This window comes from Delphinapterus leucas, chromosome 6, assembly GCF_059928025.1.
Source record: "Delphinapterus leucas isolate spDelLeu-1000000601 "Yukka" chromosome 6, BTC_Dleu_Yukka2, whole genome shotgun sequence".
Lineage (NCBI taxonomy): Eukaryota > Metazoa > Chordata > Mammalia > Artiodactyla > Monodontidae > Delphinapterus > Delphinapterus leucas.
In genome coordinates this window covers 22,628,466-22,650,330 of record NC_143134.1, presented here as the reverse complement: position 1 = coordinate 22,650,330, position 21,865 = coordinate 22,628,466, and the positions used below count along the sequence as shown (strand labels likewise).

At 41.3% G+C, this 21,865-nt stretch overlaps 1 protein-coding gene and 1 long non-coding RNA gene across 3 annotated transcripts in view; one reads left to right on the top strand and one right to left on the bottom strand.

The window, feature by feature from the left end:
• LOC111185435 (tumor necrosis factor receptor superfamily member 10A) overlaps positions 1-21,865 on the bottom strand; it is a 35,403-nt gene that overhangs the window by 12,853 nt on the left and 685 nt on the right. The gene's annotated exons all lie outside the window — the stretch shown is intronic.
• LOC149748858 (uncharacterized) lies at positions 48-21,782 on the top strand. The gene is made up of 3 exons (XR_016393502.1): positions 48-534; positions 10,344-10,523; positions 12,604-21,782. It is a non-coding gene; the product is annotated as an uncharacterized LOC149748858 (long non-coding RNA).

Genomic DNA, 21,865 nt, shown 5'->3' with positions numbered 1-21,865 from the left:
CCCCGCCCCTTCCCGGCCACGGAGCGCGCCGTCTGGAGCCAGGACTCGCGGCAGGAACTCACCGACAGCAGGACACCCAGGACGAAGAAGATGAGAACCAAGGGGCCCCGCAGCCGAGGCCTGGGACCGGGGGCGCGCCCCGCCCGGGTGCTCGAGGCGGCCTGTGTGCTCTGTGCCCGCTGCCCCGTGCGGTCGCGGGGCGCTCGCTGTCCAGGTCGCCGCAGAGCGGCCATCAAGAATGAAAGTGTGCTTCGTGGGGCGCGGGATCGTCCCCGCCGCCTGTGGGACGCGCGGGTCAGGGCTCTACGGTCTAATGATTCAGCCTGACGCTAGCTTTATACCGTCCTCAGGTTGCGTCACCCGCGGGGGCGAATGAGCTACGCCTTCCATCGAGTTGACGTAAACATTCACCACTTCTAGCCAATCGCGTGTGGCTCAGGAGAGGAGCCCAGCGACCTTGATGGCACCTCTGTTTCAAAGAGGGAACTGCCTGCTTTGGCGGCTGATGCCTGGGGATGCGGTTTTTCATCAAGGGTACGTACGGTCTGTGCCTTTGGAGGTGGGGACAGGGCACCTCCCACATGCTCTGTTGTGATCCGGGCTGTGAGATTCAGAATCTGCGTTCAAGGCGGGTCCTGACCCTGCCCCCTTGCAGGGCAAATGCCCCACCCGTTCATAAACCCTGAACCACCTGTCTTCTGACTACCGCCTTCTGCCCACTCTCAGCTTCTGCTCCTCCCCGCCCCCTTCCATTAACCAGGGCCCCAAGGAGGCCAGAGAACAGGGACTCCCAAGAAGGAGACCCCGCCCCCCGCCCCGAGAGTCTGCGGAGCGCCTCCAGCCCCGCCCCTGCACGTTATTGTAGGGGTGTGAACTAAGAAACCTTGAATTGTTAGAAAAATGAGTAGACTGCCAGACTCACTTGCACTTTCTGAGATTTAAGTGCTTAGAGAATGAGAGAGACCTGGTGGGATTTTTTGCCCTGGGCCTATTCACGTAATTAATGTTAATGATCAATTTACTATCGAATTACAAATAAGTATTTATTTAAAGGCAAAGGATACACACTATATTTTCCTGTTGTGAATTCTACTTTTTAAGGACCTTAATTATCATTAGCATGGCTGTATAAATTTACTTTCATCACGTTTGTTTTAAAAACCTGAAGTTGTACCTGATAGAACATTTGGACCCTGGTGAATACCCCCTCAGGGTTCCCAGCATCTTCCTCTACCCTCTCCCTCACCCTCCAGTGTCTGGGTTGGGCCTCTGATATCTGCGGGCTCTTGCCATGGACTCCATGGTGCTGTTCCCAAGCCCGAGTCTGTCCCCCATTCTTCACTGGTGCTGGGCCCTCTATCCTAGGGAGGTGTGAGCATTTACAACACAATGCAGGTACAAATACTTTGTTAAAAAATTTTTTTAAAGTTCCATCAAAGTCTGTTACGGCACCTTTCAGATATAACGATGCAAAATAAAGAGAAAGGAACCTTTATTATGAAAACCTCTTCCAGTGAAAGGAATAATCTGTTCACGGTGAGCCTGGTTCAAAGCAGAGTAAGTCATCCTCCTCTTCCCTCTATGCCTTTCCTTTCTTTCCTTCATCATTTTGCTCCACAGGCCTACTTCCTATTAGGAGGTTGCAGATTGGGAACAAGGGTCCCTGTCCTTTGCTGCATGGTGGTAGTGGTGGGGTGAAGTGGAGGGGGGGACCACAACTGGGAGGTGTTCTGGAAGCTGCCCCCTCAGAAGCCTGCTGAGGGCCCAGAAGCCTGGTAGGGAAGTGCTTTTGTATTTGCTGTTTGTCACAGCAATGCCCCCAACCAGACCCTATATTTGATTTTTTTTTTCTTTTTTTTAATTGCAGACCAGAATACCAACATGTCCACTGGAGACCTCTGGGTTCTAATCATCCCTGAGTCAATAAATCCCTGTGTGACTTGAGGAAAGTTTTTTTTAATTAAAAACATTTTAAAAATATTTTACACACTGCCCCTTGACCCCGGTGGCCTGAGGCAGGTCTTCTAGTAACAGTCCAACTAGAGGAAGGGGAGTCTAAGCTGGTCCTGGGGAGGGGAGCTGCCAGAGAGAATCCAAGGCAGACTGGACGGAACTGATGACTCAGGCTGGTGGAGGTCTTGGGTAGCCCCCAGCCTCGTCACCTACCATGGCACTGAGAACCAAGAGGAAGCAAGAGACATTCCAAGCAGCCAGAGGAAATCCTCCCCAGCCCCTGTGCAAAAGCCCACAGTCATGGAGCTGTCTCTGAGTCTCTTAACTCTCCGTTTGCATACAGTCCTTTTTTCTTTTCTTTTTGCCTTTTGACCCTCTTCACCCATTTCTCCACCCCCACCCCAACCCGCCCTCCCCATCTCTGGCAACCATCAATCTGTTCTCTGTATCTGTGAACTTGATTTGGGGGTTTTTTGGGTTTTGTTTTTTGGTTTTTTTTTTTTTAAAGATTTTATATGTAAGAAAGATTATATTGTATTCTCTTTCTCTGTCTGGTTTATTTCACTTAGGCTAATGCCCTCAAGGCCCAACCATGTTTTCACAAATGGCAGGATTTCATTCTTTTTATGGTTGAATAATAGCACATTGTGTGTATGTCTGTGTGTGTGTGTGTGTGTGTGTGTGTATATATATATATATATATATATGCCACAATTTCTTTATCCATTCATCTATTGATGGATGGACACTTAGGTTGTTTCCAGATCTTGGCTATTGTAAATAATGCTGCTATGAACATGGGTGTGCAGATATCTTTTCCAGTTAGTGTCTTCATTTTTTTTCAGATAAATACCCAGAAGTAGAATTGCTGGATCATATGGTAGTTTCATTTTTAATGTTCTGAGGAACCTCCATAATTTTTCATAGTGGCTGCACCAATTTACCATCCTACCAAGAGTGCACAGGAGTTCCCTTTTCTCCGCTGCCTCACCAATACTTGTTATTTCCTGGGTTTTTTTGATAATAGCCATTCTAACAGGTGTGAGGTGACATCTCACTGTGGTTTTGATTTGCATTTCCCTGATGATTAGTGATATTAAACATATTTTCATGTACCTGCTGGCCATCTGTATGTCTTCTCTGGAAAAATATCTGTTCAGATCTTCTGCCAATTTTTTAATTGGATCGTTTGGTTTTTCTTATTGAGTTGTATGAGTTGCTTATATATTTTGGATATCAGCCTTTTATCAGATATACGATTTGCAAACATTTTCTCCCATTCAGGATGTTGCCTTTTTGTTTAGTTGATGGCTTCCTTTGCTGTGCAGAAGCTTTTTAGTTTGATGTAGTCCCACTTGTTTATGTTTGCTTTTGTTGCTTTTCCTTTTGGTGTCAGATTCAAAAAATCATTGCCAGGACCAATGTCAAGGAACTTACTGCCTACGTTTTCTTTCTAGGAGTCTTATGGTTTCAGTTCTTATGTTCAAACCTTTAATCCATTTTGAGTTAATTTTTGTGTATGGGGTAAGATAGCGGTCCAGTTTCGTTCTTTTGCATGTGGCTTTCCAGTTTTCCCAACACCATTTATTGAACAGAAATCCTTTCCCCATTGTATATTCTTGACCCCCTTGGCATAAATTAATTGACCATATATGCATGGGTTTATCTCTGGGCTCTCTATTCTATTCCATTGATCGATGTGTCTGTTTTTATGCCAATACCATACTGTTTAATTACAATAACTTGGAAATATAGTTTGAAATCAGGAAGCAGGATGCCTCTAGCTATGTTCTTCTTTCTTAAGACTGTTCACGCTATTTGGGGTCTTTGGTGGTTCCATACAAATTTAAGATTATTTTATTTTTATTTTTTTTCTTATTACTCATCCATTTTATACACATCAGTGTATAAAATTTGTCCTTAATTTTTCTTTGTCTTTAATTTTTGCCAATTTGCTTACTATGTGTCTCAGCATGTTTCTCCTTGGGTTTATCCTGTATGGGAGTCACTGTGCTTCCTGGACTCGGGTGGCTCTTTCCTTTCCCATGTTAGGGGAGTTTTCGACTATAATCTCTTCAAATATTTTCTCGAGTCCTTTCTCTCTCTCTTCTTCTGGGACCCCTATAATGTGAATGTTGTTGCGTTTAATGTTGTCCCAGAGGTCTCTTAGGCTGCCTTCATTCCTTTTCATTCTTTTTTCTTTATTCTGTTCTGCAGTATTGAATTCCACCATTCTGTCTTCCAGGTCACTTATCCGTTCTTCTGCCTCCGTTATTCTGCTATTGATTCCTTCTAGTGTATTTTTCATTTCAGTTATTGTATTGTTCATCTCTGTTTGTTTGTTCTTTAATTCTTCTAGGTCTTTTCGAACATTTCTTGCATCTTCTCGATCTTTGCCTCCATTCTTTTTCCAAGGTCCTGGATCATCTTCACTATCATTAATCTGAATTATTTTTCTGTAAGGTTGCCTATCTCCATTACCTTTAGTTGTTTTTCTGGGGTTTTATCTTGTTCCTTCATCTGGTGCATAGCCCTCTGCCTTTTCATCTTGCCTATCTTTCTGTGAGTGTGGTTTTTGTTCCACAGGCTGCAGGATTGTAGTTCTTCTTGTTTCTGCTGTCTGCCGTCTGGTGGATGAGGCTGTCTAAGAGGCTTGTGCAAGTTTCCTGATGGGAAGGACTGGTGGTGGGTAGAGCTGGCTGTTGCTCTGGTGGGCAGAGCTCAGTAAAACTTTTATCCGCTTGTCTGCTGATGGGTGAGGCTGGGTTCCTTCCCTGTTGGTTGTTTGGCCTGAGGTGACCCAACACTGGAGCCTACCTGGGCTCTTTGGTGGGGCCAATGGCAGACTCTGGGAGGGCTCACACCAAGGAGTATTTCCCAGAACTTCTGCTGCCAGTGTCCTTGTCCCTTGGTGAGCCACAGCTGCCCCCCACCTCTGCAGGAGACCCTCCAACACTAGCAGGTAGGTCTGGTTCAGTCTCCTATGGGGTCACTGCTCGTTCCCCTGGGTCCCAATGTGCACACTACTTTGTGTGTGACCTCCAAGAGTGGAGTCTCTATTTCCCTCAGTCCTGCCGAAGTCCTGCAATCAAATCTCGCTAGCCTTCAAAGTCTGATTCTCTAGGAATTCCTCCTCCTGTTGCCAGACCCCCAGGTTGGGAAGCCTGATGTGTGGCTCAGAACCTTCACTCCAGTGAGTGGACTTCTGTGGTATAAGTGTTCTCCAGTTTGTGAGTCACCCACCCAGCAGTTATGGGATTTGATTTTATTATGATAGCGCCCCTCCTACCGTCTCATTGTGGCTTTTCCTTTGCCTTTGGATGTGGGGTATCTTTTCTGGTGAGATACAGTGTCTTCCTGGCGATGATTGTTCAGCAGTTAGTTGTGATTCCGGTGCTCTCGAAAGAGGGAGTGAGAGCATGTCCTTCTACTCTGCCATCTTCCTTACCTCAAGTGTCAAGATCATTTTTTTCTATTTCTGTGAAAAATGCGATTGAAATTTTGATAGGGATTGCATTGAATCTGTAGATTGTTTTGGGTATATAAACATTTTAACAATATTGATTCATCAATTCCATGAACATTTACTATTTTTCTATTTATTTGTGTCTTCTTCAATGTCTTGTAGTTTTCAGTATACAGATCTTTCACTTCCTTTGTTAAATTTATTCCTAGGAATATTATTCTTTTTGATGCAATTGTAAATAACATTATTTCCTTAATTTCACTTTCTGAGGGTTTATTATTCGTGTAAAGAAATACAATAGATATTTATATCAATAAAGATAACTTTATTGAATTCATTTATTAGTTCTAAGAGTTTTTGATGGAGTCTTGAGGGTTTTCTATATATAGTATCATGTTCTCTGAGAATAGTGACAGTTTTACTTCTTTCTTTCCTATTTTTTTTAACATCTTTATTGGAGTATAATTGCTTTACAATGGTGTGTTATTTTCTGCTTTATAACAAAGTGAATCAGCTATACATATACTTATATCCCCATATCTCCTCCCTCTTGCATCTCCCTTTATTTCCTATTTGGATGCCTTTTATCTCTTTTTCTTGCCTAATTCCTCTGGCTAGGACTTGTAGTACTATGTGGATAAAAGCTGTGAGAGTGGGCATCCTTGTCTTATTCCTGATGTTACAGGAAAAGTTTTCAGATTCTTGTGAATTATACCATGCAGAGAACTTCCAGATAAGGAAGACACATCTAGATCAGCAAAGGGTAACTACTGCCCTTTAGTTACAATCGAAAAACATTACACAACATTCAAATACCACTCGGCTGCTCTCAGACCTCTCTTGTGAGTGAACTATGCTTTCAAAAGCCCAGTCATATGTGGAGCCCTCCCCTTTTGGGAAAGGACACAGAGAGGAAGCCAGAAGAGTGAATCTGCTTTTCAGGAGGGCAGCAGTTGTGACACTCATTACTCTTTCTCCCGGGACAGACGTGACTCGGGTGGGTGACCTCATGTGTCACCCCATCACCTCTTTTGGGCATCTTTTCACAGACAGATTCCTCCCTGTCCTTAGCTGCAGTCAAGAGCCAACCAGGACAATGCTGGAGAGAGATTTCTTATAGGAACATTTATGTATTATCTGATTGTTGCAATAATGGGACATTTATTTTCTACAATATGTACACACAAATTTTGATGAGACTTATTTGAGAACTGTTGCTAACAACATTCCTGTTCATCTTATATTCCCAAAAGAGAGAAGGAGAAAATTAAATGCATGGTGAGTGTTGAAGGGGTTTTAGGTTCTCCATGAGCAAGGTGACCTAGGATCCTCCAGAACTTCTTCTGCCTGGATTATTGGCCAGCTAGAAGAATCAGAACCACGCAAGTGTAGAGACCACCTCACTGGAGCCAGTGGGCATGAGTTCACCCACCGCCCACCACCTCTGGCCCTTTTGGGCCTGCCTGGTGGTCAGGGTCTGAACAGCCTTTGTGGGTGCTGTAGGAGCACTTCTGAGTGCTTTGGCCTCAGAGGAAATCTCATGACGTTCCTGTGTATGCTGAGTGTCACCATCACTAGGCCCCCTAGTGACTGCGTGACACAGGGAGTATGTGGAGAGAGAAGGAGTCTGGTTGGAGATTTAGTGGACGGAGGATGCAACTAATAGAAACGAAGAGTGGCATCCTATCCCTTTGTCCACATAACGTAACCCAATCGGGGGTGACATCCCATCACCTTGGCATTTTCTTGGTGAGAAGGAAGTCAGATTCTGTCCATACCCTCAGGTGGGATTACACAGGGCTGGACTCATTGGTGGTCACCTCAGGGTGTGTCTGCCTCATTATTTTATTATCAGATTATTTTAAAATCAGATTATTTTAAATATTATTTTTAAATTTTATTATTTTATTTTAAAATATTATTATTTTAAATCAGATTATTTTAAAATCAGAAGAAAATGTAACGTAAAAGTAACCTAGTAATGGATCATTAAAACATGTACAAGACAAGGTACGAGAATAGAAAGGGTTCCAAACCCTAAAGCACAAGTTTGATGAGCTGGTTGTTTTCCTAATGTACACTGAAATATTGGATATATATTGTGCCTGACTTTTAAAATGAAATAACAATCCTGCATGTTCTACCTTAAACATACCTTTGGATATTGTTAAAGATCCCACCTGTTGGCAGTACTGCAATATTCTACATTCTAAATGGCAGTAAGGTAGATTAGGACTTGGGCCCATATGACAGAGAAAAGTAAGCAGATATAGATGGAAGATGTTAAGTGTAAAGTTAATGATCAGGCATATAACTGAATATTTTTCTCCTCTAAATTGATACGCTAATTTCAGTACACTTCTTTTCTTTGAATAAGGGAAGTTAGATTAACCATAATGGTAGTAATGATTGAACAACTCACAAGACAGCAGTGGGTACAGGAAGGGATTTTCCCAGGGAAACCTCAGGAGCCAGGAGATGTAGGTCCCTGCTTGCTGCTGCAGACCAGGGCATACAAGATGGAGGTGAGCTTTGTCTGGGCCATTTCCCTTCCAGGGATCTTCCCGCCCTGTGGTGAGGACATTCCCTCCCTAAGGATGCCCTGATCCCTCTCAAGGTGTGAATACTTTGCCAGGGTCTGTCCTCATCCACCTGCAGGGCCCTGGAGAGCTCTGTGCAGACCTGCCGCTTCCCAGCCCCAGCATGACCCTCTGCCTCCTCAACCCCAGTCCTGCGCCTGACCTTTCTCCAGCATGGGGCTAAACGAGTGCACGGAATCAATTGTGAGGAACCCTGACCATAGCTCCCCCAAAATCTCCAGACCAAAATGAACGAGCTGTTGGTAGGAACCAAAACAGTGCACGTGTGTGTGTGTGTGTGTGTGTGTGTGTGTGTGTGTGTAGAGGAAAAAAATACCTCTATAGCTTAACTCAATATCCCACTTCTTCTAGGAAGTTACCTTAAGAACATGATCAAGAATCTAACTGAAGATATATTTTCAAATATATTCACAAGTTCTTGGCTATCCGGATGCTGGTGATTGATTGAGCTTTGGGGGAGGGGATGGTTGCAGGGCTCCAGCATAACAATGGACACTTGCCATCTTGGGAATGCAGTTTATCTTCCTCACCTTCAGAGGTGACCCCACAGAAGGTTTATTGTCTGCGTTGGGGTGGGGAAGTTGGGGCAAAGGTGAAATGCAGGAGAAAAGGTACAAGGCTGGAGAATGGGAATGCCCTATAGTAAGAGGACACCTAGTACTGGTTTGGAGCAAAAGGGAAGGAGAAAGGGGGACAACTGAGCAGGAGCAGATTGTGGAGGAGGGGAGAGATGGTACTCGAGGACTATGGAAGAGTAAAACAGCAGGTTGTGGTTTCCGTGTCTTCAGGGTGAGGCTGAGGTACCAATGGGCAGGGGCAGAAGGGCAGCCTCTGGGGGTGGGGGATGCAGCTGTGCACTCAGCACCTTGGTTCTGGGAAGGGGACAGAGGTGGGACCATGAAGCCTTCCAGAAACTCTAAGTGAGAAGGAGAGCTAGGGCCTAAAGTCCAGGGGAGAAGTAATGGGTCTCTGTGAGGCTGCAGGGCTGAGCCACTGGGCCCACTGATGAGGATGCAGAGAGGCCAGCGGGGACAGAAAGGGAAGGTGGCCCAGGAGCTGCAGGAGGCCCCCAGGTGAGGGGTCACAGAATGACCCCAGCAAGCAGGGCCCCACCCCCCCTTCCCAGCAGCTCTGTCAGAGCCGGTCTGCACGTCAAGGGAGCCCAGCAGGCCCAGGTGTGGCCCAGAGACATCACCTGGGGAGGCTGTGGGGAAGCCAGGCCAGGCTGGGGTCCCTCTCCCAGGGGAAGGGCAGGGAGGAGAAGGAGGGAGGAGGGGCTGGACTCTAGTTCCCCAGGAACCTGGCGCCTGGAAATCCAGAGTCAGAGCAGGAGACACACTCATGTAAGGTGAGCCTGAGGCATAAAGGGTAGAAGGAAGGAGCCGGTCACACAGCAAGAAAACACACCCCTGCACCTGGGTCACTCAGCACTGCTCCAGAGGAGAACAGGAGGATGGGGGAGAAAAATACACACTTATTTTTATTTAAAATTACATATTTTGGTCATGGATTCATAAATATGTAAATATTTTGTAGCTAATGGCCTTTCTTGTATTGTTTGATATTATTGACAAACTCTTCAAAGGGATAATCAACTGCTTCCCTTTCAAGGAGAAGAGATAAACCAGGGACACTGTGATTTCCTAAATCAATTCTTCCACTCCTATGCACGTGCAGGGGCTATCTGCCCTGTGTTCTTTTGTCCTATCTTCAAGTTCACTGATCCTTTCTTCTACCTGTCAAATGTGTGGTTAAACACCTCTAGTGCGGATTTCTCACTTCAGCTATTTGACTTTTCAGCCCTACAATTTCGTTTTGGTTCCTTTTGATATTTTTTTAATGGACACATTCCCTGCAGTAATGCTCACTTCTTAAGTGTCTGCTCCAGCTTTGACAGCTGTATGCAGCTGAATAGTTATCATCCAATCAAGACATAGAACATTCCCAGCACTCCACACAGCTCCCTTCTGCCCCTTCTAGTCCTTTCTCACCCACCCCATCAGGAGACAGGCACTCCATCCCAGGCTATATGTGACTCAAGTGAAGAATATATATGAGGGCACTTTGGAAAATAGAAGTAAAGGTTATTCCACAAATGCAAAGGTGCTTTGATCAGTAATAATGTACCATATCAATAGTCTAAATAAGGGAATGAAAGCATCTGATAGCCTCTATGGAAGGTGGAAAGATATTTGGTAAAATTTAGCACCAATTTTGATTTTTTGAAACCATCTCAAAATCGGAGGCTGCATCCACAATGATAAGAATTTCTACATGAAACCAAGACCCAACCTCATTCTTTTTTTTTTTTTTTTTTTTTGCAGTACGCGGGGCTCCCACCGCCGCAGCCCCTCCCATCATGGAGCACAGGCTTCGGACGCGCAGGCTCGGCGGCCATGGCTCACGGGCCCAGCTGCTCCACGGCATGCGGGATCCTCCCGGACCAGGGCACAAACCCACGCCCCCCGCATCGGCAGGTGGACTCCCAACCACTGTGCCACCAGGTAAGTCCCAACCTCATTCTTTTAAAAAAAATTTAATTTAATTTAATTTTTACTGAAGTACTGTTGATTTACAATGTTGTGTTAATTTCTGCTGTACAGCAAAGTGATTCAGTTATTCATATATATTATGTTTTTTCATATTCTTTTCCATTATGGTTTATCATAGGATATTGAACATAGTTCTCTGTGCTCTACAGTAGGACATTTTATCCCCAACCTTGTTCTTAATGGTTAAATACTAAGGGCCTCTCCAAGAGAGTCCATCCAATATGAAAACACCTGCTTTTTCTAAGGATAGTTGAACATTATTCTGAAAACTCTAGCCTATGAAGCATGTTGTGAAAAAAAAAATGAGGCAGATTCTTGGATGGAGCAGGTAAAACAGTTGTTATTTTAGATATGATTGTAGAGTTTAAAACTGAATCAGAAAATTTATGACAAGAGGGTCCAACTTACAAAATGCTTAAAATACCAAGAAAACAGCCTTGACAAGAAAATGTAATAATTTATGTGAAGAAAAGCATAAATCTTGAGTTATAATACAGTTGAACCTTGAACAACACAGATTTCAACTTTGTGAATCCACCTATATGTGGATTTTCAAAACATATACAGTCAGCTCTCCATATTTGCACATTTTGAAATTTCTATCTGTAGTTGGTTGAATCCACAGATGTAAAACCCGTGGGTATGGAGGGCTGCCTTTACCATGCCATTTTATATCAGGGACTTGGGCATCTGCAGACTTAGGCATATGTGGGAACTCCTGGAACCAATTTCCTGCAGGTACTGAGGGACGACTGTACTTGACTTGAAATTCTACCTTCATAAGAAATATGTTGAATATTGACAATATCTCAATTCTTACTAGATTTTTTTTAAATTTTAAGATAAATTTAATAAAAACTTCAATGATTTTTTTTGGGGGGAGTGGAGGAAATCTTGTGAAACAATTCTAAATTCTGCCTGGGTAAAATTATAAGTTTTTAAAAAGTAAGGAAAAGGTATTTGCTCTGTTACATACTAAAATATATGAGAAAATTTCATTGGGAAGAGCGCATTACATAGTATAATGTCTTGCGTGTAAAAATATACAGCTATACATATGCATATGCATATATACATGGCATATACATAAAGATTCTGGCAAACAATCACAAGAAATTCCCTCTCCTAGTTACTTGAAATAAAAAGAGCCAGGGGGCTGGGAAAAGAGTGAAAGAGGTCTCACTATTGTCTGAGAACCTTTCTGTACTATTTAAATTTTCTCACTTTGAACGTGTATTGACCTCTTTTTAAAAATATCAAAGTAGTTAATTAGGATGGAGGGATAACTGACCTTTTAAATGTTTGCTTTCTTTCTTTTTTTTTTTTACATTCACGTTATTAAGTTAAAATGTGTATTGAGCAAGAAATGAGCAAAAAGGAACTGTCTAGGCAGAAAGAGACCAATGTCTGTATAAACATTTGAACTGTGATCAAGGACAGGCCAAAAGCAGAGAGAAATAGGAGAATCCATTGCTAAATGGGGTTGGAAGAACCAGAAAGTGACTCAGAACAATTCAGGGAACACATCATATCAATCACAAAATAAATTCCATTTAGGTTATAGCTACACGCTAAAAAAAATAAAAATTCTCTACGAGATTCGAGAACGTCATCTTATATGGGGTCTCTCTAAGCTTATAAGCAATTAAAAAGTGTTGTATCTACAAATTTCACTAGTTAAAAATGAAAATTTCTGTACTCTAAAATATTAGACTAAATAAAATGATAACAAAAAATTAGGAACTTATTGTCTGTATGTGAGAAAATGCACAGGCATGATAGCTTGTCTTCTTAGAAAGACTCTAAGCAGAAAAGACCAAAATCATAAACAAAAATAATGAAAATAAAGAAATGCAAGTTTAAACCAATTTTTTTGTAGTTAGCAAAAATGAAAAAAGGCCCACAACATAAGATCAAAACTACTGAACTATATGAACCAAAACCGGATGTACATGTGACCACGTGAGTGTGTGTATGCAGGTCTACGGTAAAAAGATACTTTTGCAGGTTGACCCAGATTCTATTCTTCTAGGCTCCGGACGCGCAGGCCCAGCGGCCACGGCTCACTGGGCCCAGCCGCTCCACGGCACGCGGGACCCTCCCGGACCGGGGCACGAACCCACGCCCCCTGCATTGGCAGGCAGACCCCCAACCACTGCGCCACCAGGGAAGCCCAAGCCACCCTATTTACATGATCAGAAAAATATATATGGATTTATTTTCACATATATTCAATGTAATAATAATTTTGAAAAAAATCAAAAATTCTTAGTGTTATGCAAATTGTTACTAAATTATGTAACAACCACACAGTGGAATACTATCCAGCCTTTGTTTAATCGTTCAACAAACATGGGAGTACCCACTCTGTGCCTGCCTGTTTTAGGTTTTAGGAATATAGCCAGTGAAAAGAAGACAGATAATAAGTAGCATAACATCTCACAGAGCTGCCGGTCTACCATAGCCGGGGGCAGGTTCATTTCCCCTCCATGACCCTGATCTCCCTCCTTCACCCCTTCCCCATGGCACAGGAGACCTGACCAGCATCGGCTTTTCCCTGTTTCTACCATGGTCATGGGCAAGCAGAAGGGCTAGGGCACCACAAGGCCCATCACACACCCATCAGCACACACTCTGTTGTTTTTCTACTTTCAATTTCATTACTTTCTGCTCTAATCTGTATTATTTCCTTCCTCTGCTTACTTTACCTTTAGTTTGCTCTTCATTTTTCAGTGTCTTACAGTACAATATTAGGTTATTGATTTGAGATCTTTCTTCTTCCTTTAAAGTAGTCATTTACAGCTATAAATTTCTTTCTAAGTTTTCAGCTACTTTAGCTATATCCCGTAAGTTTTGGTATGCTGTATCTTCAATCTCATTCATCTCAAAATATCTTCCAATTTCCTGTTTGATGTCTTCTTTGACTAATTGGTTATTTGGGAGTGTGGTTTAATTTTTACATAGCTGTGAACTTCCCCAATTTCTTCCTGTTATTGATTTCTAATTTCATTCCATTGTGGTGGGAGGGTATACTTTCTATTATTTCTCTCCTTTTAAATTTATTGATATTTGTTCTATGAGCTCACATATGGTCTAATCTGGAGAATGTTCCATGTGCACTTGAAAAGAATGTGTATTTTGTTGTGGTTGACTGAAGTACTCTATAGATGTCTGCTAGGTCTAGTTGGTTTATAGTGTTGTTCAAGTCTACTATTTCCTTGTTGATCTTCTTTCCAGTTCATTATGAACTCTTTTTTTTTTTTTTTGCCACACCATGCAGTGTGTGGGATCTTAGTTCCCCGACAAGGGATCGAACCTGTGCCCCTTGCAGTAGAAGCTCGGAGTTTTAACCACTGGACCACCAGGGAAGTCCCCATTATGAATTCTTATAGATTAAGGAAATTACACTTCTAAGTGTGCTTTGTATTCTGAGTATTTTTTTCTAATTTGTTTTTAACTTTGTCATGATTTCTTCCATGCAGCTTTCTTCTTAATTTTTATATAGTTGACTTTAGGCAAGTTTTATAGTTTTTTGTCATACTGAAGAAGTCTTTCCCCTCTCCGAACTTGTAAGAATTTTTTTCTCATATTTTTGCAGTACTTTTTTGTTTCATATATTACAATTAATTCATTGATCCATCTAGTCTTAATTTTCTAATATAAGAAGAGCATAAGGAAGACACTATTATTTTTCAGAAGTCATCCTAGTTGCTCCATCACCATTATTGAATAGTCACTTTTTTATCATTGATAGAAAGTGTCATCATCATAATACATTATTAAGGAAAGGTTTTGAAAGTTGGTTTTTTTAGAGTATCTTTCATTACTGATAAATATGAATTAGATGAGAATGACAGATAGATCCTGCAGGGAAGAGTGAGGTCACCTGAAGGAGGAGAGCCTGGAGGTGAAGGTCAAGCTTTGGGACATGGGCTCCCAGGTCGTGACAGCTCCTGCAAGTCTTCAGCTTAGTTCCTGGAGAATACCTTTGCATTCCAGAGCACAGAACCCCCTTTCTTTGGGTCACCGTTTGACTCTTCACAGCTTAAATTTTTTCCTATTGTTTTCTTGCCGGGGCAGATGGCATGAGCTTTATCTGAAGGCTTTTCCCTCCTTACTGTATTACTTCTGTGCCTCTCTGTGTCTTCCATTGACTGGCAGCTCGTTGAGGACAGGGATTAGGACTTTCTTCTCTCAGTTCTAGAGACCCAGGTGGTGGTGTCCAATACAGTAATCATTAGGCCCATGTGGGGATGGAGCACTTCAAATAGCTTCTCTGAATCAAGGTGTGTTGCAAGTGAAAAATACACTCTGAATTTCAAAGACAGTCTTTAAAAAAAAAAAAAAGGATCCCAATGTTTTATATTTCTTATATTTTCCATCTCTTTGTTGAAGTTCTCACTGTGTTCATTCATTCTCCCCAGTTCGGCAAGCTTCTTTGTGACCATTACTTTGAACTCTTTATCAAGGAACTTACTTATCTCCATTTCATTAAGCGTTTTTCCTAAGGTTTTATCTTATTTTGTCATTTGGAACAGATTTCTTTGTTTCTCCATTTTGCTTGACTGTGTTTGTTTCTATACAGTAGATGAAACAACCATCTCTCTCCCAGTCTTGAAGGAGTAGCCTTGTGTAGGAAATGAATTTTTTGTTCAGCCCTCCCCCAGCTCTTAGTCATCTCTCAAACTTTCGGGATTGCTGAAGCAGCCTATTATATTTTTTAAGTGTTCCCAGTAGTCGAGCATGTGCCAAGACATGTCCTATCCCAAAGGAGAAGATCTCAATACCTAGATTCAGGATGACTGGAAGCCAGCCACACATGCACAAAGAAAATTACGGGCTAATATCCGTGATGAACATAGATGCAAAAATCTTCAACAAAATATTAGAAAACTGAATTCAACAATACCTTAAAAGGACCATGCAACATGATCAAGTGGGATTTATTCTAAGGATGCAAACTATGGTTCAAAATCCACAAATCAGTCAATGTGATACACCACATTAACAAGATGAAGAATAAAAATGATATGATCATCTCAATAGATGCAGAAAAAGCATCTGACAAAATTCAACATTGATTTATGATAAAACTCTCTACAAAGCAGATATAGAGGGAATAGACCTCAACATAATAAAGGCCATATCTGACAAGGCCACAGCAAGCATCATATTCAATGGTGGAAAGCTAAAATTACCTCTTCTAAGATCAGGAACAAGATAAGGACACTCACTCTTGTCACTTTTATTTAACATAGTATTGGAAGTCCCAGCCAGAGTGATTAGGTAAGAAAAAGGAATAAAAGACATCCAAATTGGAAAGGAGTAAGTAAAATTGTCACATGTCACAGATGACATGATATTATGTATAGAAAATCCTAAAAATGCCATCGAAAAAACTCTTAGAACTAATAAATGAATTCAGTAAAGTTACAGGATACAAAATCAACGTGAAAACATCTGGTTGCATTTCTTTACACTAATAAAAAGCCAGCAGAAAGAGAAATTAAGAAAACAATCTAATTTACAATTGCATCTAAAAAAGAAAATTCCTATGAATACATTTAACCAAGGAGGTCAAAGGCCTGTATATTGAAAACTACATTGAAGAAGACACAAATAAATGGAAAGATAGTCCATGCCCATGGATTTAAAGAATCAATACTGTTAAAATGTTCATACATCTAAAACAATCTATAGATTCAATGCAATCTCTATTAAAATTTCAGTGGCATTTTTCACAGAAATAGAGCAAAGAATTAAAATTTGTACTGAACCACAAAAGACCCTGAATAGCCAAAGTAATCTTAAGAAAGGAAAGCAAAGCTGGAGGCATCTTGCTTCCTGATTTCAAACTATATTATAAAGCTATTTCAATTAAACAGTATGGTATTGGCATAAAAACAGACACATAAATCAGTGGAATAGAATAGAGAGCCCCAAAATAAACCCATGCATATATGGTCAATTAACTTATGCCAAGAGAGCCAAGAATATACAATAGGGAAAGGACATTCTCTTCAGTAAATGGTGTTGGGAAAACTGGACAGCAACATGCACAAGAATGAAACTGGACCACTATCTTATACCATACACACAATCAACCCAAAATGGATTAAAGAGTTGAACATAAGAACTGAAACCATAAAACTCCTAGAAAAAAACATAGACAGTAAGCAACTTGACACTGATCTTGGCAATGATTTTTTGAATCTGACACCAAAAGCAAAAGCAACAAAAGCAAACATAAACAAGTGGGACTACAAAGCTTCTGCACAGCAAAGGGAACTGTTAACAAAATGAAGAGGCAACATATTGAATGCGAGAAAACATTTGTAAATCATGTATCTTATAAACAGGTAATATCCAAAATATATAAGGAGCTCATACAACTCAATAGCAAAAATCCCCCAAACAACCCAATTTAAAAATTAGCAGAAGTTCTGAATAGACATTTTTCCAAAGAAGACATACAGATAGCCAATAGGTACATAAAAATATGGTCAACGTCATTAATCATCAGGGAAATGCAAATCAAAACCACAATGAGCTATTGCCTCACACCTGTTAGAATGGCTATTATCAAAAAGACAGAAAAAGAATAAGCGTTGGGGAGGATGTGAAGAAAAGGGGACCCTTGTGTACTGTTGGTGGGAATGCAAATTTGTGCAACCACCATAGAAAACAGTATGAAGATTTCTCAAAGAGTTAAAAATATAACTACTGTATGATTCTGCAATTTCACCTCTGTGTATTTATCCAAAGAAAATGAAAACGCTAACTAAAAAAGATAAAAGCACCCCATGTTCACTGCAGTATTATTTACAATACTCAAGAAATGGACACAACTGAAGTGTCCATTGATGGGTGAATGTATAAAGAAATTGTGGTATATATATATATATATAAACACAGTGGAATATTATTCTGCCACAAAAATTTAAACCTCTCCATGCATGACAACATGGGTGGACCTTGAGGGCATTATGCTTGGTGAAAAAGTCAGACAAAGAAAAATACCATATGATCTCTCTTATATGCAGAATCTAAAAAAAAATAAAAAGCTCATAGATACAGAGAACAGATTGATGGTTGCAACAGGTGGGGTAGGAGTGCAGGATGGGTGAAATGGACGAACTGTTTTGTATGGTTTTGGTTTTCAGATTAAATAAATTGAATAATATTTTTTATTTAAAAAATTAAATAAATTAAAGACCCTATCTACAAACATAGTCTTATTCTGAGCTACTGTTGGTTAGGATTTAAACATATGAATTTGGTGGTGGAGGAGCACAATTCAGCCCATAGCAGGCACGTAGGAAAAATACAAAATCATCTAACATACATGTAAATAAGTAAATAAAATAAAAAGGAAGTTGACAACCTGTCCTCAAAAATAGTCTGTCAATTTCCCACTAAATATCAAGGAGTCACAGAAAAAGATGAAACAGCAATTCAGGATAGGATCTCTGTGCAATAAATGATATCATAGAGACAACTGGAGAAATATGAATGGGGTCTGAGGATTAGCTGATAGTACCCTTTGGATGTTAATTTTCTGACTCTGAAGGCTGCATTTAACTATGGGGGTAGAATGTTCTGGTTTGTTGGAAACCCCCACTGAAGCTTTAAGGGGTGATGTGCATTCTGTCATTGACTTGTTCTCAGATGGTTCAAGGAAATGTGTTTAGTACGGTTTTTGCAATTTTCTGTAATTTGAGAGTGTTTTAAGTCAGAATGTTAAATTTTAAAAAAAAGAAGATTGAACCAAAAACAAGTTATGTGGAGCCCAGTTTGACTGGCTGGATCCAAATAAGACAAAATGCAGCCCTCTGACACATAAAATTCTTTGAAGAACTTAGAGACAGCTGTGCTAATGTGTGTCCCTCTAGTCCTCCCTTTTCCAGGCTGGGCCTCCTCTGAGTTTAGGTAATGGCTGCGTCCTCTTTTCCTGCTCACACAATCCTATTGCCTCCTATGCTCCCGGACTTGCATGCTATGACCTGCTAGATTCACTTAGTTCTAGCAGTTGTTCTCTGCAAATGAATACAGTTGGTTATTTCTTCCTTTCCGATCTTTATGCCTTTCTCCTCTGACTTAGAGCAATGTCCAGAACCTGAGTAGAATCATCTTGTATCTGTTTTGCTAAGTAGTATTTTTCAAGGAATTTGTCCTTTTTATTCAAGTTGTCCAATTTATCAGCATCAAATTATTATTCGTAAGATCCCCTTATTATCCTTTTCATGGCTGCAGAGTTTGTAATAATATCCCATCGTTAATTCTTTATATTGGGTGGTGGTTTTTTTTGCTTTTTTTTCTTTTAAAATTTGGTTTATTGATTTTATTTTATTCATTTTGTTGATTATTTCAAAGAATCAATGCTTGGTTTGTCAATTCCTTTAACTGTTTGTATTTCTATTTCATTGATTTCTACTCATATTATTATTATTTCCTTCTTATTCTTTTGAGTTTAATTTGCACTTATCTTATGGTGATTAATGTGGATCTTCCAGTCACTGATTTTATTTTATTTTTTAAAATTTTACTCCCTATTTCTCCCAACCCCCTACTCTTTTAACAGAAGGAAGGTCTTTAATTGCAAACTACACAGTTTACTCTAAGCACTGCTTTAGCAGTCTTCCACAAATTTCCATGTGGTATATATTCATTATTATTTATTTTGAAATTAAAAAAAATTCTCTTTTGATTTCATCTAAGAACCATGAATGCTTTGGAGGTATATTGCTTTAGACTCAAATTTTGGAGTTTTTTTTTCTAGAGATCATTCTTGACTAGTAATGTAATTTCATTGAAGTCAGAGAACAGAGTCTATACGATTTCATTGCTTTTAAACTTATTTAGACTTTTTAAAATTGTCCAGAATGTGGTCTATGTTGATGAAAGTACCACGTTTGTCAAAAAAGAATGAGACTTCATTAGATGTTGCAGTGTGCTCTCTGAATGTCAATTAAGTCAAGGTGGTTGATAGGTTTTTTTTGGTTCTTTTTTTTTAAGTTTGTTTTTAATTTGGTCGTGCCGCAGGGCTTCCGGCATCTTAGTTCCCCAACCAGGGAGTGAACAGGTGCCCTCTGCGGTGAAAGCACAGAATCCTAACCACTGGACTGCGGGGCAATTCCCATGGTGGTTGATAGTGTTACTATCCTTTTTCATCTTCATTAAAGGGTGATATGATAGTCCTTTAATTTCATCAGTTTTTGCCTTATGTATTGATATTTTAAAGCTCTACTATTAGGCACATAATATTTATGATTAAGATGTCTTCCTGATGAATTGACACTTTTAACACTACAAATGGTGCCTTTTTAAAAATCTTTGGTAACATCAAGTGAAAACTTGAAATTGACTCCATGGTGCCTTTGGACCTGGGCAATCCCTCAACAGGACATTCAGTTACCTCTGTTCTGTTCCCAACCTGCCAGTCATATTTCCCACCATAAATATCCCCTAGAACAGGACAAGGACATCATACCAGCATTAGTGCAGGCATCTTAGAACCCATGTGCGTTTAGGGGAGGCACGTCTGGAGCTTGCTGAGCAGCCCTGTGCAGGAACAGTTTCGGCCACAGGGAGCTGAGGCAGAGACACAAAGACCCCCCGCACCCCCATAAACACCACCAAGGTCACCAAGGTGAAAAGAGCCTGGAGGGGCTGCAAGACAGAGGTGACAATGCTACTGGTGGCAGGGACACTGGTGGACATGGGGTGAAAAGTCCACAGGGACAGGATCACAGACAAGAACAAAGTCAAAGTAAAAGGGGGAGGGGGTGGGCGAGGAGGAGGCTTCCTAGTGTGTAATCCCCACTGCACCCTGTTTGAGGGACCCGGGTGTGGTGGAGATCTGAGGCTTTGCCGACCCACAGACTTGTGTGTCTGTGGGGGCGGGGGGTGTGTGTGTGTGTGTGTGTGTGTGTGTGTGAGAGAGAGAGAGAGAGAGAGAGTCAGAGACAGAGACAGAGACAGAGGAGGGAGACAGGAGGGCTGCACTGGAGCAGCAGCCTGGGACAAAAGAGAGAAGGTAATGAGGGGACTTCCTTGGCAGGCCAGTGGTTATGACTCCCCGCTTCCACTGCAGGAGTCAAGGGTTCGATCCCTGGTTAGGAAACTAAGATCCCACATGCTGCCAGCATAGCAAAAAAAAAAAAAAAAAAAAGAGGGAGGAAATGAGAAGGAAGGAGGAGATGTGGAAGTGTGTTAAGTTGAGCCCTGTGTAGACTCTACTGACCCTGCTCTGCCCAGAGATGAATCATGAGCAGGGATTTCCCTCTCCTGCTTCCCGCCCCCGTCGCTTCCTGCCCTCCCCCCCGCCCCCCCCTTAGACTGCAAAACAGTCTAGTTTGATCTTCACTCTCTCTTTTCCCTGATAAGAGTCAACCAAACAAACACTACTCTTTGCTTGACGAGACAAACACACCCTAAAGCTACACCGTTACTCTTTTTTTTTTTTTTTAAGATTCTTTAAATTCTCTAGTGCTTTACAATTTTCAAACGTTTCACACACGTGATTTCATATAATCCCATAACAACACTTCTTTTCCCCTTATCCCTATATTGCCCCTCCCTGATTCCCTCTCCCTACTGGTAACCACCAGGTTGTTCTCTATATGCGTGAGTCTGGTTCTTTTTGTTTTATTCACTAGTTTGTTGTATTTTTCAGATTCCACATATAGGTAATATCATTCAGTGTTTGTCTTTTACTCTTAACCTGAGCAGCTGTGACACAGTGCGTCAGACTTGTTCTCAAGGTCTTCTTGTGGTCTGAGGTCTGTTTCTTCTGAGATTTTTGTGGGTTTGGATGGTTGTTGTATAGGTGAAAAGACAAGCTACGTTAACAAGCCTTCCGCCTCCTAGCTCAGGGCAGCCATTAAATAGGTTTTCCAGGATGCACACCTTACCTGTTTCGATCTCAAAATGGAAATCAAAATAAAAGCTTCACACTCTTTCCTCCTAAACTAAAGACAGAGCCCCTGGGGTCAGCTGTATGATTACTGGTGGTTTACCCTGTAAGCCCTGTATGTTGCTGTGGAAGAAAGTGCCCGGAAGGAATTTGGCAAATTGCTCACAGCAGCCAAGAACGGGTGCTGAATGCAACGGAGGATGGGAAAGCTACTTATCTGTAAAAATCAATGGGAAGAATAGATGCAATGAGCATGTTTTAGAATTTAAACAGAGGCATAAAAGGGTGGAGGAGAGGGGAGGGGAGGGGAGGGGGAGGGGAGGGGAAGGGGGAGGGGAGGGGAAGGGGGAGGGGAGGGGAGGGGAGGGGGAGGAGGAGG